Genomic DNA, 27,582 nt, shown 5'->3' on the forward strand with positions numbered 1-27,582 from the left:
TGAGAGAAGAGACATGTATACCCGGGCCGTGACCGATGTTCCCGGCACAAAGGACCTGCCATGGATCACAGCTTCCCTATCCTTCCTAATGAAAGCTTCACCAGATTGAGCTGCGTATGAAAATGAGCCCTTAGAAAAACCAAGTCCCTGGAGGTTGACAGAAAAGATTTGGTAAAGTTGACTGCAAAGCCCAGATGCTGTAATAGGAGCATAGCCGCATGGAGAGACTCTGACGCCTGCTGACGAGTCATCACCCTGACCAAGTAGTGGTCCAGGTACGTATAAACGTGGTGTCCCTCCCTGCGGAGGTAAGCTGCCACCGGAGACAGGCACTTGTTGAACGTCCTGGGAGCTGACTTGAGGCCAAAGATAAGAACCCGAAATTGGTAATGCTCGTTGCGGACCACTAATCATAGAAACTTGCAATGTTTGGGGTGCATCGGGATGTGGAAATAAGCCATCTTATAGTTCCAATGACGCCAGAAACCCCACCCGGCTGCACCGTTCGTTTAACGCCCTGCAATGTTAGAATCCTGAACCGTTGGCGTTTCACACTGTTGTTTAGTGGCCTTAGGTCCAGAATGGGGCGCCATTATCCGTTTGTTTTTTGATGAAAAAGTAGCCCTTTTCTTGCCGCAAGATCAGTAGATATCTGGCTGTGATCCCTTCACTGGTGGAATAGGGAGTGGCGGACGCTGGAACTCCAACGAGTGGCCGTCTTGGACTGCTTCCAGCACCCGTCAGTCCGTCGTAATCAAACATCACTCATCGAAATGTTGTGCCACTGTCCCTCCAAGTCGACTGCTCTTGTGGCAGACATTGTTGAGGCTTTGACTGGCTGCCTCTAGTAGCGGAGGACAACAAACCCCTTTTCCGCTGACTTTCATAGTCCTTGTTCCGCTAAGATGACTGGTTAGATTGACGAAACCCCTGGGAGGAAAAGCTGGAGCGACCGTAGGATTTGTCGCGAGATCCCGCAAACCTGGCTTTCACCAAGGGTCCTAGAAATTAGCAAAAGGGATGAAACCAAACACCTACCCTGCAGCATCGCAAGGGACCTCGCTATATCTGAATCAACCTTCATATTCTTCAGAGCCTCATCAATCTTTTCCCCAAACAGCTGCTCCCCCTTGCAAGGCATGTCCACCACCTTGTGCTGTACTTCAGGTCGGAAATCTGTACAGCGCAACCATGCCTGCTGCCGGAGGACAACACCATTATTTATCTGTTTAAACCCGGATTCTGCCAGGTCCACTGCAATATTAATGTTATGATTGGAGGCTTCCTCCGCCTCACACACCAGAAGCATCGCCTCCTTCCGTCGTTGTTCAAGTAGATGGTCCAGCAGCGGCGCCAATCAGTGGCACATTTCTCTGCCATAGCGCGCCATGATGGCCAATGAGTTGCCCACCTTCACTGTCGTCGCCCCCATCGTCAGCACCTTCTTGCCAAAAGCATCCAGTTTACGGCCCTCATTGTCTGGGTCAGTGGCACTCTTAAGCGTTTTCCGACTGACAGCCGCTGACACCACCGCCTCTGGATTGGGCTGCGACGTAAGGCACTTTGGCGTGGAATCAGGTGCCTTGAACTTTTTCTCCAAGCGGCCCTTGACCGCAGGTTCTGTGAAAGGATGGCGCATCGTGCGAAGGCTTTCTGCCACACGTGGTCCAAGATGGGGATAGAGAAGACTGCCTTCTGCCTATTCCCCATATGATCAAACAAAAAACTGTCTTTCCTCTCCTCTTCCAGAGCGGGGCCAAATTCCTGGCAAGCCCTGGCCATCATGGCATGAAAAGCGCCCACATCGTCCGGCGGAGAGGGCTGTGCCAGGCTGCTTGGGAGTCCATCTCTGCGCCTGTATCCCAGGTATCCGACAGCTTGAGAGATGACGAAACCGGTGAGAGCGTGTCTTGCGGGACGCTATCGGGTTCAGACTCCACCAGCTCACCTTCTTCCTGATCCCTACAAGAAGGGGTGTGTCCCCTAGGCGATGGAACAGGCGGCCTAACCTGGGGAGACTTCCGTGTTTGACCCTGGCGAGGGGCACGCACTACCTCCTTATGTCGGGGAACTGCTGGTAAATCCTGCCCCAAGGGCCCCAACTGGGTTTGGTGCACCGGGAGCCGGGCATCCAACTTTCCGAGGAACGACTGCAGCGTATTCAGCACCTGCATTGAGAGCAGGGAGTGCGGGTTGCCCAACGGATACTGAGGCGGAACAGCCCCCAAGCCACCCGATGTGGATGGAACCACCAGCCGTAGGCCCAATGCCAAAGGGTCGAGGAACTGATGAGTCTCCTCCACCGAACTAGAGGCAAAGTCATAGGTCGAGAGATCTTGCTGGAGAATCTCCATCGGGAGCAAAGGTGCAAAGCTGGTCTCAGACTTCCACGGCACCTCCTCCGAAAGCAATGGGCCTCCATCAGTCCCTGGGGGAACCGAATAACTCAGTGGTCCCATTCCCGCTGAAACAGCCATCAACGAGGCAGTCATTGGCGTTGTGGTTGCCAGCAAGGCCGTAGCCGGGGTCGTCGTCGATCAGGTGGACGAAGGGATCATCGGCAGCAAAACTGTCGTCGACGCGGGTACCATCATCGACAAGCTTGTCGTCATCATTGGGATCGAGGCTGCAGCCGGCAGCCTGGGTTTCGCCGGCAAAGATGGCTGCTTGGACGCAGAGCTGGAAGAGTGACTCTTTGCCAGACGGCGATGACACTGGTCCTTCGAAGACGACTTCTTAGTCGACGAGGACGAATGTGAGCGTGACTTCTTCTTGTCTGAAGACGAGGGCCTGTGCGATTGAACGGCAGGCTTTTCCAGCCGGTCATTCGACGTCTTCGACTTCTCAGCCTACGGTGCAAGCGTGCCTGAAGCGGGGCCTCTGGAACCAGTGCCTTTTTGCACCGATCTTACCACTGAAGACTCAGCGCTCTTTCCAAAATCTGAAGGCGGGCCTGCCCCTGTACGCTGTTTCTTAGGCGCTGGCTCTGCCGACTGCGCCCTCTGGCGTGAAGGAGACCCCTTCGCTGTATAAGTAGAAAACATGCTCCCACAGGCTGAACCAACCTCCAAGCCTGGATAGGCCCCTTCATCCAACCAGCAAATCAGCTGCCGGTTACGGTCTTTGAGCGTCTTCTGGGAGAACCACTGGCAAATCTCTCAGTTCTCCATGGAGTGATTGGGGTACAGGCAGTACGGACAGTCTGCATGACTGTCCCCTTCATAAAAGTTCTTGAGGACGCAGGTCATGCATGGTTGGAACACCGAATTCTTTGGGCCCACAGATGACAGGATGGGCCTGGAAACACACTGGAGCAGTGAAGCTTCGTAGAAAATACAAAGAGCAAAAATCTCAAGAGAGAACACAAGGTGATCCCAAAAGTTTGGAGACGGTTGAAATCTGAAGGGAAGCCACAAGGGCAGGGCTATTTATACTGGACGTCATAATGGTGCAGCCTAAAGCACCCATAAAAACGTTGATAGGACACTCAAGGTGTCGAGATTTTCCATAGGAAAACTGCTATTTTAAAGTTTCTGAGGTTTACCAGCCTGGCGACAGCAAATATTCACAGCATGTGAACGAATGCAAGATCCAATGCTGGAGAATGGAAAGCGCCGCTAGGTAACCCTTAATTGGTCCAATCAGGAGCCACGGATTTGCTGAATGTAATGAAAAGGAAAGCACCATTGGTGTGTCACATAGCAAGGGATCCACATTCTTATACCTGCATCAGTTGTTGAACTTGTTCCAACGGCACAAAGATTTTGTGGCTGGCCTTCTGGGCGTAAGAGAAATCCCCATTACGTCATTCAGGAGGACTCAATACTTGTATCTCAGCTTTTCAGAAACCATGCGTGAAGGCTGAGCGTCTTGGCCTGTGGATGGAGAACCTGACCTTTCTGTTACGAGAGAAGATCCTCTCTTTGTGGAAGACGTATTGGTAGGCAGATGGACATGTCCTCCTGGCCTCATCTGGGGTAATTAGGATAAAGGATTTCACAAACTTTCTGAACCCCTGATCACAGAAGGAATGACGAGGACTGGAGGAGAAATTCCCAGTCCACCACAAATGCGTCTCATAGAGCTCCTCTTGGGGGAAACTCCCTCGAGCAGTACTGTTCGCACTTCCGGTTGCACTGGTCGCAAACAGATCCACTTGAGGGGTTCCCCAAAGGGTGAAGATCTCTTGAAATATTTCATGTGCCAGTTCCCACTCGTGGGAGACTGTGCTCAGTCTGCTCAGATCATCCGCCGCTGTGTTCTGCTCTCTGGCAAGGCGAACTGCCGACAGATTCCTTCTTGTATTGCCCAAAACCAGAGCTGAATTGCCTCTCTGCACAGTGGTAGTGACCCTACACCTCCTCTCATGTTTAGGTAGTACATGGCCACTGTGTTGTCTGTCATCATCAGGACATTCTTTCTCTGTACAGCTGGCAGGAAGTCCTTCAGCGCTAGTCTGATTGCTCTCAGCTACAAAAAGGTTGATATGCAGTTTGGACTCCGATGGAGAGCAACGACCGCTGAGAACAACAACTGCTGATTACCAGTTCGTTGGTGTGGGCTCCCCACCCCGTGAGTGAGGCGTCCGTCACTACTGTTATGTTCGGCTGTGGTTGCCAAAAAGATTCTCCCGTGAGAATGTTGGCTTTGCAAGCCCAACCACAGAAGGTCCTGAGCAACTCTGATCATACTTGAGGGTGGTCTGACATTCTGCCTAAGAACTGGGACCAATGAGCCCTGAACAACCTTTGGAGGGATCTCATTCTCAGGCTAGCCTTTGGCACCAGGAAAATGCAAGATGCCATGAGACCGAGCAACCTCAGAAAATCAAAGGCCGGAAGATGCTGGGCACTCTGGAATTTGGTAACCATCTGCAGATTGTGTTGAGCTCTCACCTCGGGTGGCGAGGCTTTTCCCGAGGAAGTATCCAGGACTGCTCCAATAAATTGGAGTCTTTGGGATGGTATCATGTGGGAATCTTGTAATTGAGGGAGAAGCCCAGCCTGTGGAGCAAGTGGCAGGTTATGCCGAGATGTTCCCGGGCTTGCTCGGGTGAGCGAGCCCTGATCATCCAATCGTCCAGGTAGGGGTAGACGTGAATACCCCCTCTCCAGAGACTCGCTGCCACACCACTTCCATCAACTTGGTGAAAACCCTTGGGGCGGAGGTCAGCCCGTATGGCGGAACACAAAACTGATAATGAGAACTGCCAACCGCAAACCTCGGGTACATTCTGTGCTTGAGATGGATTGGCAAATGAAAGTAAGCATCCTGAAGGTCCAATGAAGATAGGTCTCAATCCTCTGTCCTTTTTGGGGATTTGAAAATACAGGGAGTACCAACCCTTGTTCCTCTCCGCTACAGGTATATGTTCTATTGCACCTTTCTCTAGCAGGGTCAAAATTTCCTGCACAAGGAGTGGATCCGGAATTTTGACATTGTTTCCCGGTGGATGATCCTGAGGCCTCTTTTGAAAAGGAAGGCAGTAACCTTGGGTCACAGTTTCCAATGCCCAAGCATCTGAAGTAATGCCCCGCCATTTGTTCAGATACTGAGAAAGTCTGCCTCCCAATGGGGTCTTGTGAGTCAAGGTCTCAAGAGTGGTTTAGAGGTGACTGAAGCAGCAGCAGAAGGTAAAGTTGCTGCTGCTTGGTCTGATTTAGCACCTCTCCCTCGTCCACCACGAGGGAATATTCTCTGACCTCTTTGACCTGCTTGTCCTCTTCCAATTCAGTACAATCGAAAGGACTTACCCACGAGGAAGATGAGCCTGAATAGGGTTGTTGAGGCTGTCTAATGGCGGTGCTAAGGGATTTAGCCGCTGCTTTGAGGTCTGCAGCTTTCCCAAACGCCTTGCTGCCAAACAGCCTTGAGCCGTCAAAGGGCATGTTGAGTAGTCTGGCCTGCATATCTGGTGCAACCCCCGACTTCCTCAACCACACCAATCTGCTAACACTGTGCTAGCTGCCATGGATCTGCTGATGCTGTCTGCAGTATCCAAACCTGACTGGAGACATTCACCCACAACCTCCTTAACTCCTTAATGATTGCTAAAGCCGTCACTTTCTTCTCCTTCTGGGATGTGTTCAGCCGCCATAGTAACACAGTCCCACAGGGTAAACGTAAATATATATAGTGTGCAAGTCACATTAGTCGATTCCAAAGCCATACTACCCGCAGTGAAATCCTTTTTTGCGCCCCGTCATCCACTCTCTTATCATCCCTTTCAGGAGGGATGGACTGACTGCCTGGTAGACGTAGCCGCCTGAAACACCAAACTTTCTGGTGTGGGATGTTTGGCGAGATATTCCGGGTCACTGCTGGATGGTCTGTACTTCCTTGCAAAGTTTTTATTTACTGCAGCCGCAGTCTCTGGTGGGGTCTCCCAATTTGCTGAGACTTTTTTCTGTAACGCCATATGGAAAGGACAAATTGGCTCTTCATGAGACCCTGGTCCAAGATTTCCCTCATATCATCTTGCTCAAAAGATGGAGTAGGCCTGCTCCATCCCATAAATTCAATAACCTTTCCCCATCAGTTTCCTGTATGATGAGTCAGCATGTTCAGAGGTGACTGGCCTGCCAAACTCTAACTCTGGCGAGGTATCCAACCCACTGGCTGACTGGAGATTATCGTATAAATATCTTAGCCTGGACTCATCAGATATAAGTTCGTATGGCACATTATGGGTGCCAAACTGTAGACCAAAAGGTGGTGTATTGTCATAAGAAGGAGGCGCCTCCTCATATATAGCTGACAGAGACTTAACATTGTCCTTTTTAGTTAAAGGCTTGTAAACCTTGTCTTGGACTACTAATGGTTTTGACAATGTCGAAGTAGACATTGACGATGGCTTCGAAATCGGTGCCCATTTAGTCTGCGTTTACCTCGGTTTCGGTGCCGACTGCTCCGATGCCGACGGGGTCGGTGAAAGCATTGAAGTTTTTAACGTCCTGTGCTTCTTCGACAGAACCCTATATGGGCTAGGTTCCCACGTCATCCAGACACAAGGCGATTTTTTGTCGGATCGAGAACTTTCTCAATGCAACACCGGCTTTAAACTCGGTTTCGAAGATTTAGTCTTCGACTTCTCCTTGTCGTTCTTATGCGGAGCGACTCGGGCATGGCTTTTACGCTTTTAATTGGAGGGGGGGGTCGAGGCTGCATTCTGGAAGATTCGCAGCACCTCACTACGAAATGTGTCCCGTTTAGAATCAGATTTCGTAGGACATCTGATTACCTCTGTTGAGGAATCACTGGAGGTCCAAGATGACCTATGGCACCTCTTCTTGGCCTTCTTAGAAGACGAAGAATGGCACGATCGACTTCTCGATCGAGACCTTTTTGATGTTTTGCATCAGGAAGAATCCCTCGACTCAGTCTTTTTTGCCCTCTTAGAAGGTGACTTTGACGATAACCTCCCCACTTCCAGTTTACCTTTACACTCCCTGAGAGCCTTCTTGGTCATCACCTGACAGGAGCCAAGGTCGGCGGTACGGTGTCCGGAGCCCAGACACCACAGACATACGCGTTTGGGGTAGGTGATCGACATTTTCAAGCACTTCTTAAAGCCGACTTGGACGAAGTCGACAAAGAAGACATTTTCCAACGAAAATCACTATTTCACTGAAGCGCGCCTGTTAGGGTTGGCTCCTGTGCTTGCATGTATGCTGTGCCAAGATTGATGTCATCATCAGAATGTAGGCTGTGAGTGTGGAGTGTGAGGTTAGAATGTTTGGAGTTGAATTGGTTCTAACCCAGGCAGTTACAATATGTGAGCCTGGGAGCCAGTGGGCTCAATATCCCTTATCCCTCTTGATCTCTCAATGACTTGATGACATCTGATCCTGTAACTAAGAAGCCTGATAAAGTAACCACTAAGAGTACCTGGCCTGAGTATCCTGAGTGTCCTTGATGAGTGAACCCTATGACCAAGGGCTGGTCATAACAATTGGCGACGAGGATGGTCCAAGGTATGGTGAAGGAGGACCTTGGAGTGGACATCAAGTGAAGCAAAATGAAGCAGGTACCTGTCTGATGTCATGTGAGAGAGGAGAAGAGACTCTGCTGCAGGGGGTGCAGATAAGGGGACAAAAAGTGACTGTTGGAAGAGAGGGAGAGGCCACTGCCCACCATAGACTAGTTAGCGCCCACCACCCAGGGCTGGAAGAGGCAACCTGTCCAAGGAGACCCCTGGGGAGAGGGGAGAGCGACCTGCTGGAGCCTAGGCCGTGTCAATAGAGGCTGCCCAAGAGACAGGAGAATAGAAGTACCCAGGGCTGTTCCAGGGCTGAGAGTGATAGCCTGCCCCAGTAGTTCCCCTGGGAGGGGAGAAGAGAGTTTGTTCCTGTCTGCCTCCGGGAAGGGCTAAAGGAGGCTGTCCAGTTGTCGAGGAGCGGTGATTCACCCCGGGCTGTGGGAGACAGTTTGCCCAAGAGACACCTGGAGAGAGACTGTGTGCTGGGGTGCACAGTCCCAACAGTTAACCTGAGCTGTAAGGAAAACTGACGTTGGGGAGAAACAATGTGAAGTTAAGGTGTTTAAATGATGTGATTACACTGAATGAGCGGCGGGGGAGAAGAGCCCTGTCACAATAACACAATGCTGTTTAGGTTTGGTACAGTTGGGATGCATGGTGAGCTGGAGCTGTGTTACCTTTCACAGCTCACTGCATATGGTGACGTATTGGAATCCGCCGGAGGAGTTGGCGAAGTCGTGGAACGTCAACGTGCTTTACTGAATGAGATCACAGAGTCAGCGTAGTACTGCCCGGTCCGCGGGCATTGTTGAAGATGGAGGGTTGTGTTTTCCGTGGATTAGGTGAGTGACGTGAACCTTAGAGGAAAGCACCAACCAGCATGTCACAGCGTGACCAGGAAGTGAGGTCTGCATTTGTTTTGTGAAAGTGCTCAGCATGTTAATCCGCCTTGAGAGAGAGCAGCATTACGCTCAGGGAAGGAAGCACCACCCGTTCTGCAAGGGGTGCAGCTTACAGGTGTTTGTCCAGTGGTTGCTGTGTTTTGAAACTGGTTTGGACACCATCTCAATGTGAGGTATCCGTTATCCTACTGGTAACTGGGAAATTTTGTGCTGCAAAAAGAGTGGTATAGTAGACTGGGTAAGAGGTATGCACACCATGCTGTCATTGAGTGCTGATGGCCTGGTGGCTTAGAAACATATCTATATGAAGCCACATTTTGGACGAAATGATATTCATTGAGTTGGACTGATGCCGGGACATGGGTCTGCGCATGGGTATTTCTTTTGGTCAATTTCTGCTTTTGTAAGGAGTTAATATGGCGAGTGTATACTGTTGTGAAGTAGATGTTTGGGAACAGGTTTAATGGATGCGTGATGTTCATTGTGTTTCGATTTAACATTTTGAGGCTTTCCAGCATTGTTTAAAGTTGTCTTCTTGTGGCAACATGGACTTTTAGGATTAATCTAAAATGGGTTACCGTACTTATGTTGCAGCAAGTGTTGTGGTTGAGTGGCATATATGAGGTTGGTTGAGGGGCACATTCAAAGTGGTATTTTTCCATTATGCCTAGTATAACGTTTGAGGCATTTCAGCATATATGGGTTGCCTTTTAAGGGCGACATGGACTTTTAGAAAATGTGACCTGAATGTACAATGTGTCAATGTACCACTCAAAACTATGTTTAGAATAACCAATTTTGAGGCATTACAGAGGTGGTGTGTGCGTATGCGTTTATTCATGTTCAACCCAAGATTTCTGCTAGAGCGACTGCAGCGCTGACTAGCAGCTTTACATTCTATGTACGGGTTTGACTGTGTTTGATGTCGTGGTGTATGTTTTGACTAGAGTGGGAGTGTGGTGCATGACCTGTGGTTGGTCAAGGAACCCTGCGGGGTATGTAAGAGATTTTAGTTGTAGTGCATGACCAAGGAGTGGTCAAGGAACTTGTTGGAGTCCCGATGGGTGAATTGGTTAGTGACTCTGCGGGGTCCAGAGGTATCTAGTAGGAGACTAGTACCAGAAGCTTTGCAAAGCTTGGTTAGTGACTATGCGGGGTCCAGAGGTACCTAGTAGTAGACTAGTACCAGAAGCTTTGCAAAGCTTTGATGTTGTGGAGATTTGTGGCTCTGCGGAGTCCAGAGGCATCTAGCAGGGGACTAGTGCCTGAAACTGGGTGAAGCTTTGATGTTTTTTGGTGACCTTATGGAGTTGTTAGGCTCTTCGGAGTCCAGAGGCATCTAGCAGGGGACTAGTGCCTGAAGCTGTGTGAAGCTTTGATGTTGTTTTTGGTGACATTATGGATTTGTTAGGATCCAGGGATTTTGCTTGGAATTCTGAAGATGCAGGCTACATTGCATCTTGTTGTTTTCTCTTCTTGAACTTTTAAGCGGTTTCTGGGATTGTTCTAGAGATTCCTCTTGGTCAATTTCAGAAGCCTGGCAACGTATCATCTGCAGCTGTGTTCACTTTGGGGTGTGTTGAATTGTTTAGAAGGACTCAAGTGTCTGGCCAACATTTGTAGCTGGGTTAGTTGTTTTAGTGACAGCTTGTTGCCTTTAGCTATTGGTGTGATTGGGTGAGTGCTTGGTGATCTCAGGTGTGCTTGTAGTTTGCATTTTTCTAAGTGGATTTAATAGCGGTATGAGTTTTGAGTGTAGTTCTTTGTTGAGCCGGGTAGATTTTTGGGTTAAGTGTCCTGTGTTGTTACGATAGTACCTGGTCTTTCCCAGTTTTGGGAGTTAGTGCTCGGAAGTGGCAGTTCGAGGTTCCTTTGTGGCAGGGAGGAACGGAAGGTGATTTGTGTTTGGTTGGTTTTGTTAGTGTTAGTTGTGTTTGCCAAGGTGGGCAGTTTGTGCTCGAAAGTGGCAGTTCGGGGTTCCTTTGTAGCGGGGGAACGGAAGGTGATTTGTGGTGTTTTGATTGGTTAGATGTGTTAGTTGTGGCGGCTGGGTTTGTCGTAGGATGTTAGTTACGCCTGTTGGTGCAATTTTCCGGGGGTAAGTAGAACATGGTTGGAGTGAGGAGTGTTTTGTAAAGTGTGTGGTAATGGCTTTGTCTTTATGCAACAGAAGGAGGTGTTAGGGTTGGCTTCCTTCTGGTGAGTTTGACGTGTGTTTGTTTGTTGTAGGAAAAGAGGTGTTCGGGTTGGCTCATGTGCTTGCATGTATGCTGTGCCAGGATTGATGTCATCATCAGAATGTAGGCTGTGAGTGTGAGGTTAGAATGTTTGGAGTTGAATTGGTTCTAACCCAGGCAGTTACACTATGTGAGTCTGGGTGGTGGGAGCCAGTGGGCTCAATATCCCTTATCCCTCTTGATCTCTCAATGACTTGATGACATCTGTTCCTGTAACTAAGGCGCCTAATAACGTAACCACTAAGAGTACCTGGCCTGAGTGTCCTTGATGAGTGAACCCTATGACCAAGGGCTGGTTATAACAGCGCCGTAATTGACTCGAAGCGTTATAATGATGATGACGTTGACAGTCGAACAGAGGCCCGCAAGGGACATCGAATGGACGAAACTGCACACAGCGCCCCTTGCCGAAAAAAAATGTCAAGCAGCTGGAGGCTGGAGAGATCATTATCATAAGATGAGAAATACGCGGGAGGACACAATCCATTTGAAGTTTGTTTTGTGGGTTTCTCATATAAAAAGGGCCATCACAATGGACATACAAACCTCTAGTAAGTTCCTACCTGTGTATAAATCTTTTTTCCTTTCGGGATGGGTGAAGGATATAGTGCTCTTAAATGCTGTCGTTGCAATAGAGGGAGGAAAACATTCTTTGTATGCAGTGCTGCTGGGCGGATGGGAGATAGTTGCCCATGTTAGGTTTTTCTCTTCGAGAATCCACACCTGTTGACTAAGGGGTCTCTTTCCCTGAATCCCTGAAAGACAATCTGGAATCCGCTGTGGATTTTTGATCTCTACACCTGGTGCATCTTAGGAGATGTAGTCCTGAATACCAGTTTGTTTCAGACCTAGTACTTTCTTAATAGCTTGTGTAGCAGGAGTTTTGGGAACAGTTCAAGGCTGGTCCTGTCAGTCCTACTCTCAGGCAGATCGGGGAAAGTCTCTGCAATGTGCTGCTTGCAGTGATTGGCTGTGTTCCCTCTACCAGCCAGTCGTCCAGGTTCTGCTACACCTGTATCGTTTCTCTGTGTTAATGTCCTGCCATAATCACAAAGACCTTTGTAAACACTGTTCGAGAGGATAGTATTGTTAGGAAAGATTTATCTTTTTGCAACTTTCCCCCCATAGTTCCTATTGACCCCCATTCTTTTTACTCTTGTTTTAAAACCTGTTCTGAGGTTTTGAAGGGAAGTAAAAAACCATCAGCTTTGCTTTCCTTTCCTTTTGCTCATTGTTATGCGGAAACAGATCAGACCTAAAAACAATCTCTACTGGGAAACTTTGTTTCCCTTTTGAATTCTTGTACTTTATAACATTGCACATAACACCTTACAGTGCATTGCAATGGGGACACTTTGTGTCAACTTTGCTTTTTAAACATGGTATTTTTGGTTACTTGTATATGTGCCTAAAGACAAGTTGGTGGCAGCCAAAACATTGTTACCATTTTTGAATTATTTTTAGTTTGCACATTTGCGTTTACTGCGTATGGCTACTAAACGAGGCTAGTGCCCTAAAATGGCTTTTGCAGGCTACCGGTGGGGGGAAGGGGCTGAAAGTCTAGGTGTGAGGCAAATGTACAAGCAGTAGTTGTTCCTGATTGGACAACTAATGGCTGCTTGAGTGGTTAATATCCATACCATTGGTGGGCTCGGACTTGCTTCCAGACCATATTTTGGATAAGAAGAGAACCTCTGCAGCCATTTATGAAGATCATCGTTGGAGCCAAGAATCCCTTGAGGAAGAACAGATTGCTGAAGATCCGAACACGACTACTGAAGTGGCCCAGCATCCCTTCCAGTAGCCAGCCCGGTGAAGCCCTGCTCCTCTTCCTGATCTCTGAAGAACCTGAGCAGTGCTTTAGCCATTGGATTAGTTGTGCCTACTAGTCTCGACGCCTTCTTGAGGATCCTGACCTTCTGAGTCTTTGGACAAGTCCCCGGACTGCCCGATTGTCCGACCAGCTCCCTCGTGGCCTACCTCGCCACAAGCGCCAGCGATCGAGTCCAAAACTTCTGTGGTCACCAGCTTGTGCCGCAATCAGCCTTCTCACCGAATTTCAGCGTTCTGGCAATAAGGGATCCTGTTCTGGAGCAGCTTTTGTGACCATGATTGGATGGACCTGTTCAGTGTCCTGAGGAGGTCTGCATCAATGTTTTGGGGATTTCTTCATTGACAGAGGTTGCATCTTGCAGTTGGACCCAACCAGAAAAGCCCTTGAACCCGCAACTCCTGTTCACCGGAACCAATGGCGGAAGATCACGCCCCCAGTAACAACCAGACGATCCATGAAGTAATCTGGGAAAATCAGAGCCAGCATGGGGAGTAAACACAGTGCACCTGTCCCAACCCCCCCCCCCCAATATCCTCCATAGGATAACATTGGGAACAAGTCCCTTTGTCAACTTAATTCAATTCCACTCCCATTTTGGTTGTCGAACATGGGTAGCGTATTCTGAAATACAAGAAAACATGTGCTTATCTTTAGTAAAATTGTTTAACAACTTCACCGGCACAAATAAATTCCAATCTACCTGCAGAGGCACCATTCTGGTGAGAAACATTGCGACTTTTGGGCACAAGGTCACATTCTTCTTGGGGTTTAGACTGCTTAAGTTAGGTTATTGACTTGTGATCTGGTCTCGCTGTCTAAATTAAATTATTCTGTGGCATAATGTGTCGACTCGTTCAGGGCCCCTGACTACACTCACATTTCTCTTGAGAATAAGCCTTGACTGCTCATCCACGTACCTTGATTGGGTTTTGGCTAACCTCTCAGAGTTCCTGGTTAACTAGAACTATGGTGGCCTACAAAAATCTGTCCACCAGGCTAAATTCTAGAAATCCATATTAACAGTTATCCCAAAAGGTAAGATGTCAGGAAAAGGAAATGGTGCCGTTTCCTGCATGTCATGCTGTTCGGGGAATGAATGGCTGTATATCCTTGGAGGGAATGGAAAGTGACTACACCTTCAGTAACGTGCAAAAGGCAGTCTGAAAAAAAATGCAGTTCTTAAAGGCGTAGTTTTGTATGACGCATAGGTACAGCCATTTAACAAGAGGAATGTCTGCTTGCTTTGCTCCTCATACAGTTCACTGTTGCTGAGTCACTGCAGCTGGTACTTTTTGAGCAGTTTTGTTTTTCCTTTTTTTCCCCTTGCACTTAGTGTTTGGGTTTCCATTATGTTTCTCTTCACTTGTGCCCGGCCTGTTTGCATAAGATCTCATTTTCCCATCCTGTTGGCCCATCCCGATTTGTTTTGTTTACATGTTCTATCAGGATCACCGCCCTTACAGGTTTTCAAACTCATCTCCCATGCTTCGATCTAGATTTCAGGTTTTGTACTTCTAAGCGATACATCCTTGCTGGCTTGGACATTTGAACTTGGACTGTACTTGATGATTGTTAATGTCTACTGACCCTATGTTTGAACTCTGCCTATGTGTTTTTAACTTTGCTCACTGTTAGGAGGGTTTCTCAAAGTCACTAACTGAGGTAGAATTTGGAAAAGCCAACCAGGGATAGCAAGGTTATTCCCGACCCCAGTTGAATAAAGCCACTCCCATAAGTAGTATAGAACAAGCAATACAACTGAACTAAGGAGGAAGGGATCACTGTTGAATTGAATTGATATTTTATTTGTATCGCGCTCGTACACAAGGGTTTCAGAGCGCGACGAGGCAAGGGAGGAGAACAAGGGAGAACAAAACAACGATCTTACTAGGTCCAGTGACATTGAGAACTCTGAAGCGCATGGGAGAGGGAAAGGGGAAAGTGCATGGGAGAGGGGAGAAGTGGAAAATGCAGAGCAAAGGAAGATAAATAAATAAATAAATCAACAAACAGTGGTAGTGCAGCCAGAAAGAGGCAAGTGCTAGGTTTAAGGCAACAGACAGGGTGTGTCTGATAAGTGCAGAAAAATGGGGGGGTGAGGGGTCTGTAGGTTTACAGATACAGACCCCAGTGCAAGAGATTGCAAGGAGGCAGTGCGGGTAGGTGGCAGGGTGAGAAGGTACATGAGCCCGAAAGTTAGAGGGTAACCCGGTGCATGATGCTGAGACATAACAGATCAGCAGGAGCGAGGAGGAGCGAAGGCAGAAGCAAAGAGGAAGGTCTTGGGGTGCTTCCGGAACCGGAGATGGTTCTCCTCAAGTTTCAGAGTGGCAGTGAGGCTGTTCCAGAGAGAGGCCCCAGCCAAAGACAGATCTACCCCCAGCTCATTTCTTAGAAAAACGACTGACCCTGACTGAGTTAGAAAAGGAGGAGGGAAGGTATTTACGGAGGGAAAGCTGAAGATATTTTTGACCCAGGCCCCAGAAAGCCTTGTGGACAATGCAAAGGGTTGTGAATGTAATCCTTGCAGCCACTGGGAGCCAGTGGAGAGATTTCTGGGCTGGAGAGGTACGATCCCAGGGCTTGAGGCCAAGGACAAGTCTCACAGTCCTGTTCAGGATAAGTTGCAAGGGGTGTAGAGTAGAAGCAGGTAGCTTTAGTAAGAGGCTGTTAGAATAATCCAACCTACAGAGAACCAGGGCTCAAGAGAGTGAGCTTCTGGTAGAAGGAGAGAAAAGGCAGAATACCTCTGAGGAGGTGCAGTAGGAAGTTTGACATTTTTGAGACATCAGAGATGGGGGTAGAGAAAGAAAGCATGGAGTCAAAGATGAACCCGAGGTTCTTAGCCTCACAGGAGGGGGTAGGAGGAGGACCAAGGGAGGCCGGCCAGAGAGTGACAGGAAAGGAGGGTGAAGGTGTGCAGATGAGGAGGATCTCCGTCTTGCTGGCGTTCAGGCAGAGATCCTTGGCGGCACACCAATCCTGAATGGCAGAGAGGCAATCAGAGATGAGAGAAGGAGAAGAGGTAGTCGAGGGAAACCTGAAAATGAGCTGAGGGTCATCAGCATAGCACTGACAATTGGAGCAGAAAATGGCAAGGTGGTGGGCGGCGAGTTGCCAGGTTCGTTAAAAAATGCCATGGTGCGACCACTGGGAACACTGCAGTTAAGAGAGGGAGATAGATTAAAGGAAGAACCCAAGTTGGACCTGGGAGGGCCCATCAGAGAAAAAAGAAGTCAGCCAGGCCAGAGCCTGATCGGTGATACCCAGGTTGACATGGAGACGCTTGAGTAGGATGGTATGGATGACTGTCGAAGGCAGAAGAGAGATTGAGTAGGATGAGGACAGAGGGGATGTAAGAGTCAAGGTTGGAGAGCAGATCTTCACGGATGTTCAGGAGAGCACTTTCCGTATTTCTGGCAGCTCTAAAGCCAGACTGATGGTCTTTCAGACAACCAACAGAATCAGAATGAAGGTTAAGCTTCGAGATGGCCAGCCTTTCCAGGAATTTGCCCAAAAAAGGAGTGATGGAGATTGGGCGATAGTCGGGCAAGAAGGTCAGCTGTGGGTTTCTTGAGAAGAGGGTGCACGAGAGTGCTTCATAGGGGCGGAGAGGGGAAGGTTCCTGAGGCGAAGGAGAGGTTGCAGAAATCAGCCAGGGCAGGAGAAAGGGTGTCAATGAACGTGCTCCTTGATGGTTTTGGAAGAACAGGGAACCTGTTTTGACGAGACTTTCATAGATCAGACTCGTCTAGAAACGCGACAGGGGAGAAAAGAGGAAAGGATGGGAAAGAGGGTGGTGGGGGTGTCTGTAGGCGGGTCAGAGTTCACAGAAGGAGAGGGGAGAAGAGGGGGAGGCGACGAGAGGGTGGACAGGATATCCTGGGTTTTTGAAATGAAGTGAGAGGCAAGGCCGTGCAAAGGGCCTGGGAGGCAACAGGAGAGGTAGAGACTGCAGCAGGGTTGGCCAACTCCTTGCAGATTTTAAAGAGTTCGGCCGAGTTGTTAGATGCCACAGAGACACAGGCTTGGATGTGGGCTCTCTTCTTAGTGTGGACAGAGTCGGTATTGTCTTTGGAACAGGCGGCAGGCCAGTTTGTCAGAGGATGAACAAGAAGCCCTCCATTTCATCTCAGCCAACCTACACTTACTTTCAAGTGTAGCTAGGTCAGAGTCATACCAAGAATTGCACTTGGCATTGGGCTTGAAACGGATCCTCATGACAGGGGCAAGAGCATCAAGAGTATCGGAAATACAAGGGTAGAGCATAGACAGGGCTGTGTCAGGATGTGAGTCAGCCAGAGGAGAAGGGGTGAGGGTCTGGGGGAGTGGGGGAGAAGGTGGTGGCGAAAGCCTCATCTGACACACGCTTCATAGGCCGAATGTCCGAGAAGGTAGGTGGCAGTGTTGGAGTAGGCTTGGCCTGGGGGGAAGAGAGGGAGAGATGAGAGGAGAGGAGGGAGTGATCACTCAAGGAGAGAGGAGTGGTCAGAGGGAAGGAGAGAGGGAGATTAGAGGAGATCAAGACACCAAGTGTGTGCCCTGCAGAGAAAGTCGGCCAGAGGGGAGGATAGAAAGGGAGACAGAATCACAGAGGTCACAGAAGAGTACAGAGGAACAAGGAGAGTCTAGATGGAAGTCACCAAGAAGGAGGAATTAAGTGGTTGAGGCCAGGAGGGAGGAGGAGGAGGAGCGGTCCGCCTACTCGGCGAGAAGAACAAGTTACTTACAAACTGGTAACATTCTTTCAATTGGAGCGTCCTGCGTCGATGGCGTCGGGCCGTTGTCCCTCGAAGGCCTCGGTCAAGGGCAACGTCACCGGATATTATAAATAGGACACACGGGGCCCGTATCCTCAGTTTATGTTTTTTCCTCCATAACGTGTGACATGCACATATCCAATGCCTGCTTGACCGCACATAGCCTTGCGGAAACGTAAGCTGCAATCGCATAAGAAATTCTCCAGAGGGGCAGGCTGGGAAGGCGATGTGGAATACGTTGCAGGAATATCCAATCAAAATAACGTTACCAGTTGGTAAGTAACTTGTTCTTCAAATGGATTGTGTCCTCCAAAGTATTCCACATCTTTGACAGACTCCAAAAGCAGTACAAGAAAATGGAGGAGGCAAAGAATTTAGAGTACCAAATCAGATGGCAAAATAAAGAACCGCCTTACCAAAGGCCATATCTTGACCATGAAGTGTATCAAAGGAGTAATGTTTAACAAAGGTGTGGATAGAAGCCCATGTGGCTGCATCACAAATATTCCGAATAGGAACTCCCCTCTGTAGAGCTGTGGAAGTAGCCACGCCCCTAGTGGAATGAGCTTGCAACCCTTCCGTAGGGTCCTTGTCTGCCAAACGGTAACATTCAGTAATGGTGAGGATAATCCACCTGGAAAAAGTCTGTTTTGTAACAGCCTGGCCCAATCGGTGACCAGCATATCCCACAAAGAGTTGATCGTCCACTCTGAGCCTGGACATCCTAGACATATAAAAGCTGAGAGCATTCCTAGGAGCCAACCTATGGAGTCGCTCCTCTTCCTTACCAGGATGAGGATAGAATGAAGGACGAACCACTTTCTGTCTCAAATGAAATTCAGACCCTACCTTAGGTAGAAAGGATGGACGTACCCTCAGTACAACCCTATCCTTGTGGAACACAGTAAAGGGCGGCTTAGATGAAGGGCCTGGAATTCACTCACTCTGCGAGCGGAAGTAACCGCAACCAAGAACACCACCTTGAACGACAAGAGTGCAAAGGTTCAAACAGAGCACCCATAAGGAATTTCAAAACCAAATTCAGATCCCAAACCGGCACCTGGAAAGGGGATGGCAGGAACACATTAGTGAGGCCTTTAAGATTCCTTTGGTTTCACAATTTCTTAAAGTAAGAACATTCTTCAGATGAGCGCTTGAAGATAGACAGCGCCACCAGGTGACCTTCACTGGTACCTACTTGAAGGCCTCTGTGGGCCAAAGAAAGCACGAAAGACAAAACCAATGGAATGGAACACTGAAAAGGATCAACATTTTGTCCTCTGCACCAGTCGCAGAACTTACGCCAACGGTACAGGGATTTTGTTGCTGGCCGCAAAGCAACACCTCCATCACGTCATCCGGGAGGTCCCAATCCTTATACCTCAACCTTTCAGATACCAAGGGTGAAGGTGGAAAGTCCTGACCTCTGGATTGAGAACCTGACACCCACCCCGCACGAAACAGATCCTCACGGTAGGGAAGACCGCGTGGAGGGCAGATGGAAATTTCTAGAAGGTCCAGGTACCAAGCTCTTCTGGCCCAATCCGGAGCAATGAGGATCATGTGGGATCCAAACCTCTGTAACACTTGAGGAATGGCAGGGACTGGAGGAAACGCGTACAGCAGTGGGAATGACCAATCCACCACAAATGCGTCTCCCAAGACTCCTCTCAGAGGAAATTCCCTTGAGCAGAATCTCTCGCACTTCTGGTTGGCACTGGTGGCAAAGAGATCCACTTGTGGGGTTCCCCAAAGGGCGAAGATCTCCAGAAGGACTTCCTGAGACAACTCCCACCCGTGAGAGATCGTGCTCTGCCTGCTCAGAGCGTCTGATGCTGCATTGTCCTCTATGGCCAGATGAGCTGACAAGAGTGAAATTTCTAGCTGAATTGCCCAGAAACCAGAGCTGCATTGCCTCTCTGCACAATGGGAGCGACCCTACCCCCCTTTTTTTGTTGAGGTAATGCATGGCCACTGTGTTGTCCGTCATGATCAGGACGCCTTTCCCCCGCACAGACGGCAGAAAAGCCTACAGGGCCAACCTGATGGCCCTCAGCTCTAACAGGTTGATGTGGAGCTTGTACTCCGACGGAGAGCAACGACCGCTGGCGGTCAAGTCCTTGGCATGAGTTCCCCATCCTGTGAGGGAAGCGTCCGTCACTACAGTCACTTCCGGCCATGGTTTCCAAAACGGTTCCCCCTTCATCAGGTTCCCCTCGTCTGCCCACCAGAGAAATTCCTGGAAGGCCGATAGTGTAATCTGAATGGGATCCGACATCTTGCCCGAGAACTACGACCACTGCATCTTAAGGACCCATTGCAGGGATCTCATCCTCAGCCTGGCTTCTGGCACCAGAAAAACGTAGGATGCCATGAGGCCGAGCAACCTTAAAGAATTCGAAAGCCGGGAGACTCTTGGCATGTTGAAACTTGTTCACCATCTGCACAATGTGATAAGCCCCTACCTTGGGAGGCGAACACTTCCAAGGACGTGTCCAATACAGCCCTGATGTACTGGAGCTGTCGGGAAGGTGTTGGATACGACTTCTTGAAATTGAGGGAGAAGCACAGCTTGTGGAGGTAGTGGCAGGGGAGACTAAGGTGAGCCAATGCTTGCTCTGGAAAGCGTGCACAGATCAGCCAGTTGTCCAGGTAGGGCTAGACGTGAATCCGCTCTCGCCTGAGATATGCTGCCACCACCCCCATTAGCTTGGTGAAGGACCCTCGGGCGGAGGTCAATCTGAACGGCAGGAACCGAAACAAAGTGCGAATCACCAGCTGCAAACCACAGGTACTTTCTGTGTTTGGGATGAATCGGCACATGAAAGTAAGCATCCTATAGGTCCAAAGACACCAACCAATCCTGAAGTTGAAGGGCCTGGAGGGCTTGAGAAAGAGTAACTATCTTGAACTTGTCCTTCCTGAGAAGTTTGTTCAACCAACATAAATCCAGGATGGGTCTCAATCCTCAGTCTTTCTTTGGAATAAAAAAATATGGGGAATACCAACCCTTGTTCCTCTCCGCTACAGGCACCAGTTCTATAGCGCCTTTCTCTAACAGGGTCAATATTTCCTGCACAAGAAGCAGATCAGGAAGCTTCAAAGAGAGATTCCCCCGGTGGATTGTCGTGATGCCGCTGTAGGAAGGGAAGGCAGTAACCGTGGACTATTGTATCCAGGACCCACGCATACGAAGTAATGGCTCGCCATTCTTCGAGATGCTGAGACAGCCTGCCCCCAACCGGTGAACCATGGGACATGGCCTCATGACTGTTTTGGAGTGGCTGCGGCAGCGCCTGAAGGCAACAAGGCAGCTGCCTGAGCAGCTTTGGCACATCTGTTTCCCCTAACCACCACAGGTACTTTTTCGCTGACCCCTTTGATTGGCGGCTCCTCTCGCTCTACCAAAGGAGGAGAAGTAACGAAAAGAACCTCCCCTCCACTTCAGTCCTCTGGGACGAAAAGGCGGAGGTTGACGCACAGCTGCGCTCAAAGATTTCACAGCAGCTTTTAAGGTCTGCAACCTCAAGGCTGTCGTCAGCCAGCCTTGCTGCCAAACAAATGCGCGCCATCAAAGGGCATGTTCAAAAGACTGGCTGGCACATCCAGAGCAAAACCCGACTTCTGCAACCACGCAAATCTGCGTATGACGGTGCTCGCAGCCATGGACCAGCTAACACTGTCGGCCGTGTCCAAACGCAACTGAAGGGATTCACACATGGCATCCTTGTCATCTTGCACGAGAGCAAGGAAACCATCCCTTTCTTCCCCTTCGGGAATATGCTTAGCCGCTAACGAAACAATTCCAGAGTGTGTGAAAATCTTGCCAAGGCACAAGTACAGTTGGCTGACTACGCCATACACCCCGCAGAAAACACCTTGCGTGCGCAACCGTCAAAGCGTTTGTCATCCCTATCAGGAGGTATGGTAGGGTATGCCGCCTGCCTCGAGGTGGCCGTAGCTGCCTGCACCACCAAACTTTTGGGAGTGGGGTGAGATGAACGGTAGCTGGGGTCGCTACCGGAACGGCAGTATTTTTTGGTTAACGACTTGTTAACACCCAAAAGAGATTCTGGAGACTGCCAAGCAGCCGTCACCCTTTTCTGCAATGTCAGATGAAAAGGTAACACCGGGTCAGAGGACAGACCTTGATCTAAAATGTCTGTTAGATCATCTTGCACAAAATCTTCAGGAGGACTGGACCAGCCCAGATACTCCGTGACCCTATCCATGAGCCTCCTGTAAGACGACTCAGCATGAGCCCCAGGCTCAGGCCTGCCAAATTCCATTTCCGGAGAAGTGTCCAAACCACTGGTATCATGAACAGTTTGCCTCAACTCTACCAACTGGCTGTCTCCTGAAAAAACATGAGGTACATCAGGCTCAAAGGGTCCAGATCAAAGTCTTACCTCTCCTCCTCCTCATATATGTCATCCAGAGGAGAGCAAAAACCCTGCGTCGGGACAGAAGAGGGTCTGGAGTCCACCACAGGCCTTACAGAACTTGGAAGTAGACTTCCTAGGAGGATCCACAGCATCAGGGATCTCCATCGGTAAATTGTGGCCACAAATACTCGAAGGCGTCGAATGCTTCGGCATCGAGAGCGCCAACGGCTTCGGCGTCGAGAACAGTGCTGAGGGCTGGTACGAAGGCACAGCTTCGACGTCGGTATCCGACGGACATGGCGCTGATGGAGTCTACGCTGACCTTGAGCCCTTGCCAGGTTTCTGCGGCCTCGCTGGAGACGAGGACCGAGATCTGGAAGCACATCTCCTGCGACTATCCTGAGCCTTGTCCGAACGGGACCTCGAAGGTTCCCGATGAGTTGCGTCGAGGACCCGAGCCCGAAGGCGTGCGAGCCACGGTACAAGACCATTCCTTGCCGGCTTCATCAGAAGGCACAGACGGAACTGTGCCCTGCGATTGAAAAATCACCAACATCTGCTCCCGAAAAGCAGCCCATTCCTCTGGAGTCGAGGACTTGGTCAGACAAGCCACTTTCCTCGTGACACCATCCTCCGAGGAGGACAGGGAAGGCGACCGGTGACAGCGCTTCCTAGAATGCCAAGACGAGGAGGATGAATGGCGGGAACGACTCCAGGACCGAGACCCCCGGGACTCCACACGACACAGAGAATCGCCCCTCGAGTCGTCGGCGGACATATCCGTTTTGGACTTAGATTTACGGGACTTACTGGGTTTAGAACCCCTAACTACCAGAAGCTTTCCCTTACGCTCCCGCAAGGCCTTAGCAGTTACCGCCTGGCATTTGGAACAGTCATCGGTGTCTTGACTCTCGCCTAAGCACCACAAACAAATGCAATGCAGGTCGGTTATCAACATTTTAGACTTGAAGTTCCGGCAAGTCTTGAAGCCAGACCGCACAGTCAGAGGGGTCGAAGAAGACGACATCTTCACAAGGTAATACATGAGGCGAGACGAGTCTCCGAAGAAAACACGTTTGCAGAAAAAACGGACCTGAGGCTACGGGTGGCGTGCGGCCTATTTATAACATCCAGTGACGTCGCCCTCAACAGAGGACTTCGAGGGACATAGACCCGATGCCATTGACACAGGACGCCCTCTGCCGAAAAAGTTTCCGAACTACACAGCTGTGGACATTACATGTCAAATATCACATGTGTCACATTTCAGAACACAATCCATTCGAAATTAGGTGATCTGACCAGGAAGCCGGTAGATAGTAGCCACAGTAAGAGTGGCTAGGAGGGAGCGAGAAAGCCTGCAGACAAGGCATTCAAAAGAGGAGTATGTCTGTCTAGGAATGATAGAGGCAAGAATCCACTCAGGAAAGATCAGGGCTACACCCCCTCCGGACCAGGTGGATCTGGGTCCGGAGAGGATCTTGTAGCCATCAGGGAGGAGAGTGTGAATGCTTGTGACAGAGCCGGCCGTGAACCATGTCTCGTAAAAATCGAGGACATCGAGGTCAAGTTCTTCCCGGAGATGGCAGGTGTCAGAGGGGTGTTTGACAGCAGAGCGAGAGTTGAGAGTGGCAAGATGAAGAAGGTTGCCAGCCTTAACAGCCTTCCGGGGAGGGGTACAAATCAGAGGTACGCCCCGCAGAGCTGAAGGAGCCTGACGTGGAGCGGAAGAGGAGGGAAGAGAGGGCAAGGTAGCCGAGGGAGGAGGTGTGGGGGACAGCAGGAGATGAAAGGAAATTGATGAGGCGAGGGAAGCACCTTTCAAAGAGAAGGAGATTGCCTGAGGGCCGTGGAGCATGACATGCCGTTAAGGTAGACATTAAAGATGACTTTAGAGGAGTCGAAGGGAGCCATGAGAACTTCCCAGCAGGTACCACCATTAATGGGAGAGGAGGAGACAGGATAGAGCACAGATCATCTGAAGAGTCCATAGATCTGGAGAAGGAACGACAAAGAGGATGTCAGTGAGGGTCTGTCTGGAGGAAGCGCTGCAATAGGTGTCAGCCATAGGGAGACCAGGGTTGGAGGCCAAGATATCCTTTTTTGAACTTCTTCCTACCAGACTTGGTGATAAGGGAAGGATAGTCAATGGAGAAGCAGTTCGCGAAGATAGGAGGAACAGAAAGCGTCATGGGGGTGGTAGCGAGAAAAAAAGGGGGGGTGAAGCAGGGGGTGGGGGAGCAGGTAAGAGTGGAACAAAGAACGGTGAAGTCACTGGGCCAGCAAGTTACAGAGAAGCAACAATACAAGCAAAGTGCAGAGCAAGTTAGAAATATACAGCTAGCTTTGACCCTTAACCAAAATGCAAAACAAAGCTAGACTTGAATTTTAACCAAAATGTAAAAACACAGCTAGACTTGAATTTTAACCAAGATGCAAAACACAGCTAGACTTGCATCTGGACCAAAAAGCAAGACACAGCAAGATTTTAAATTTACAATTGGGTTCAGATGCTAGCAAAGGGTGTGAAACGCTAAGTAATTAGTGTGAACATGAGATACAAGCAGAAGGGGAGGAGAGGACAAGGTGGGGTAAGAGTGTGACCTGAAGGAGGGAGCTAATCCATGGTTACAGAGGTATGAATGACATGGTAGTCCAGATTACTTTCAGGAGTGAGGTGACACCATCATGGACCCTCATATGCAGAACTGATGAAGAGTCTTGGGCAGCCTACTGGTAGCTGACAGGGAGCCGACAGGGGCCTTCATTGTGGGCCGTTCAGTAGTCAGGGCCGGCTCCCGTCTCCCTGTTGCTTGGATTGGTTTAAAAGCCAAGTGCAACCAATGGGAGGAGGAGCAGGACCGGGCCCAGGTATGCAAGGTTAGTTGTTGAAAGTTGCAGCCATTTTAGAAGGCCCAACAACAAAGGGCAATGCCACGAGGTACCGGAGGAAAATGGTACTCAGCTGATTTAAAAGTGCAACAGAGCTTGCTTTGTAGAAGTGCGACAAGTGCAAATCAGGTGAACAAACTTGCAAAAAGTGAAAGCATCGAAGTGCGCTTTCCAAATGTGGTCAGCATTACCCTCTCAAGTTGTAGGTGGTGATTGCAGGCAGGGGTAGGCTCTGCGTTGTTGCTCGGTGAAAAAGTGAAGAAGAGTGGATGAGGGGCCTCGTTGTGGGCCTTCGGTAGTCAGGGCTGGCTCCCGCCTCCCGGTTGCTTGTATTGTTTGATAATGTTAGGCAGAATTGCATGCAGTACCCTCTGGGACCACCACATACAATTAGGACTACAGGTGCACGCAAACAACAAGTTACTTTCTTACCTGGTAACGTTCTTTCGATGGGATGGTCCGACGACGTATTCCATATCTATGACATGTAATCACCACAGCTGTGCTGCTTCGGAAACTTTTTTCGCCGTCTGCGTCCTGCATCGATGACGTCGATGCGCAGTCGTCGAGGACCTCCTCCGACGTCCGACGTCATCCGATGTGATAAGTAGGATGCACGACCGTAGCCTCAGTTGTAGTTTTTTCCCCCAGAACGTATGACATTAGTCAACTGCCAGTCAGACACAAAGCCTTGCGGAACGTAAGCTGCAATCGCAAAAGAAATTCTGCAGCGGGGAAGGCAGGGTGGGAGCGATATGGAATACGTCGTCGGACCATCCCATCGAAAGAACGTTACCAGGTAAGAAAGTAACTTGTTCTTCGAGGGGATTGGGTCCTCCGACGTATTCCATATCTATGACAGACTCCCAAAGCAGTACCAGAGCAATGAGGAGGGAAAGAATTTAGAATCAAAATTTAGAATAGCCAATCAAACAGCAGAGCAAAGGACCGCCTTGCCAAAGGCCAGATCCTGTTCTCAGATGGAATCAAGGGAATAGTGACGTACAAATGTATGTACTGAAGCCCAGGTGGCTGCATCACAGATGTTGCGAATAGGAACACCCCTCTGCAGGGCAGTAGATGCAGCCATACCCCTGGTAGAATGGGCCCGCAAGCCAGCCGGTGGGTCCTTACCCACCAAGCGGTAACACTCCGAGATGGCCAAAATAATCCAGCGAGACAAAGTCTGTTTCGTCACAGCTTGCCCCAAACGCTTTCCAGCGTAACCAATAAAGAGATGATCGTCCACTCTGACCCGGGACATGCGTGAAACATAAAAGCTTAAAGCTCTCCTAGGATCAAGCCTATGTAGCCTCTCCTCTTCCTTACCAGGATGCGGAGGAGGATAGAATGCCGGAAGAACAACCTTATGGGCCAAATGAAATTCCGTCACTACCTTCGGAAGAAAAGAAGGACGCACTCTAAGGACAACCCTGTCCTTGTGAAATACAGTGAAGGGTGGCTTAACTGAAAGTGCCTGTAACTCACTCACTCTGCGAGCGGAAGTAACCGCAACTAAAAACACAGTTTTCAGAGTTAACAGCCTCAAAGGGCAAGAATGTAAAGGCTCAAAAGGAGCACCCATAAGAAACTTAAGAACAAGGTTTAAATCCCAACCGGGCACCAGGAAAGGTGACGAAGGGAACACATTAGTGAGCCCTTTCAGAAACTGTGAAATTAAAGGGATTTTAAAGTAAGAACACTCTTCAGACGAGCGCTTAAAGATGGACAGCGCCGCCAGGTAACCTTTAATGGTACCCACTTGCAAGCCCCTGTGGGCCAAAGAAAGTAAAAAGGACAGAACCATGGGGATGTCACATGCAAAAGGATCCACATTCTGAACTCTGCACCAGTCGCAGAACTTAAGGCAACGGTACAGAGACTTTGTTGCTGGCCTTCGGGCCGAAAGCAACACCTCCATCACGTCTTCAGGGAGGTCCCAATCCTTATACCTCAACCTTTCAGAAGCCAAGCGTGAAGGTTGAGGGATCTGACCTCTGGATGGAGAACCTGACCCCCCTCCCGTGAGAGCAGATCGTCTCGGTAGGGAATACGACGTGGAGGGCAGATGGACAAGTCGAGAAGGTCCGGGTACCACGTCCTCCGAGCCCACGCCGGAGCAATGAGGATCATACGGGAACCGAACTTCCGTAACCTCCGCAGCACTTGCGGGATGACGGGGACTGGAGGAAACGCGTACAGTAGTGGGAATGACCACTCCACCACGAACGCGTCTCCTAAGGCTCCTTTTGGAGGAAATTCCCGCGAGCAAAACCTTTCGCACTTCCGGTTGACACTGGAGGCGAAGAGATCCACTTGAGGGGTCCCCCAAAGGGCAAAGATCTCCAGGAGAATCTCCTGAGCCAACTCCCACTCGTGAGAGATCGTGCTCTGCCTGCTCAGAGCGCCCGCCGTCACGTTTTCGTCTCCGGCCAGATGAACTGCCGAGATCGAAACTTCCTGCTGGATGGCCCAGAACTCGAGCTGCATCGCCTCCCTGCACAGAGGAAGTGACCCTGCCCCCCCCCCTTTTTGTTTAGGTAGTGCATGGCCACTGTGTTGTCTGTCAGGATCAGGACACTCTTTCCTCGCAC

General features: G+C 49.7%; 1 protein-coding gene across 3 annotated transcripts in view; it reads right to left on the reverse strand.

Moving 5' to 3' along the window:
- ARAF (A-Raf proto-oncogene, serine/threonine kinase) overlaps positions 1-27,582 on the reverse strand; it is a 1,000,066-nt gene that overhangs the window by 435,046 nt on the left and 537,438 nt on the right. The gene's annotated exons all lie outside the window — the stretch shown is intronic.

The sequence above is a fragment of the Ambystoma mexicanum genome, chromosome 2q (genome assembly GCF_040938575.1).
Source record: "Ambystoma mexicanum isolate Mex_15411 chromosome 2q, UKY_AmexF1_1, whole genome shotgun sequence".
In the NCBI taxonomy this organism is placed as follows: Eukaryota; Metazoa; Chordata; class Amphibia; order Caudata; family Ambystomatidae; genus Ambystoma; species Ambystoma mexicanum.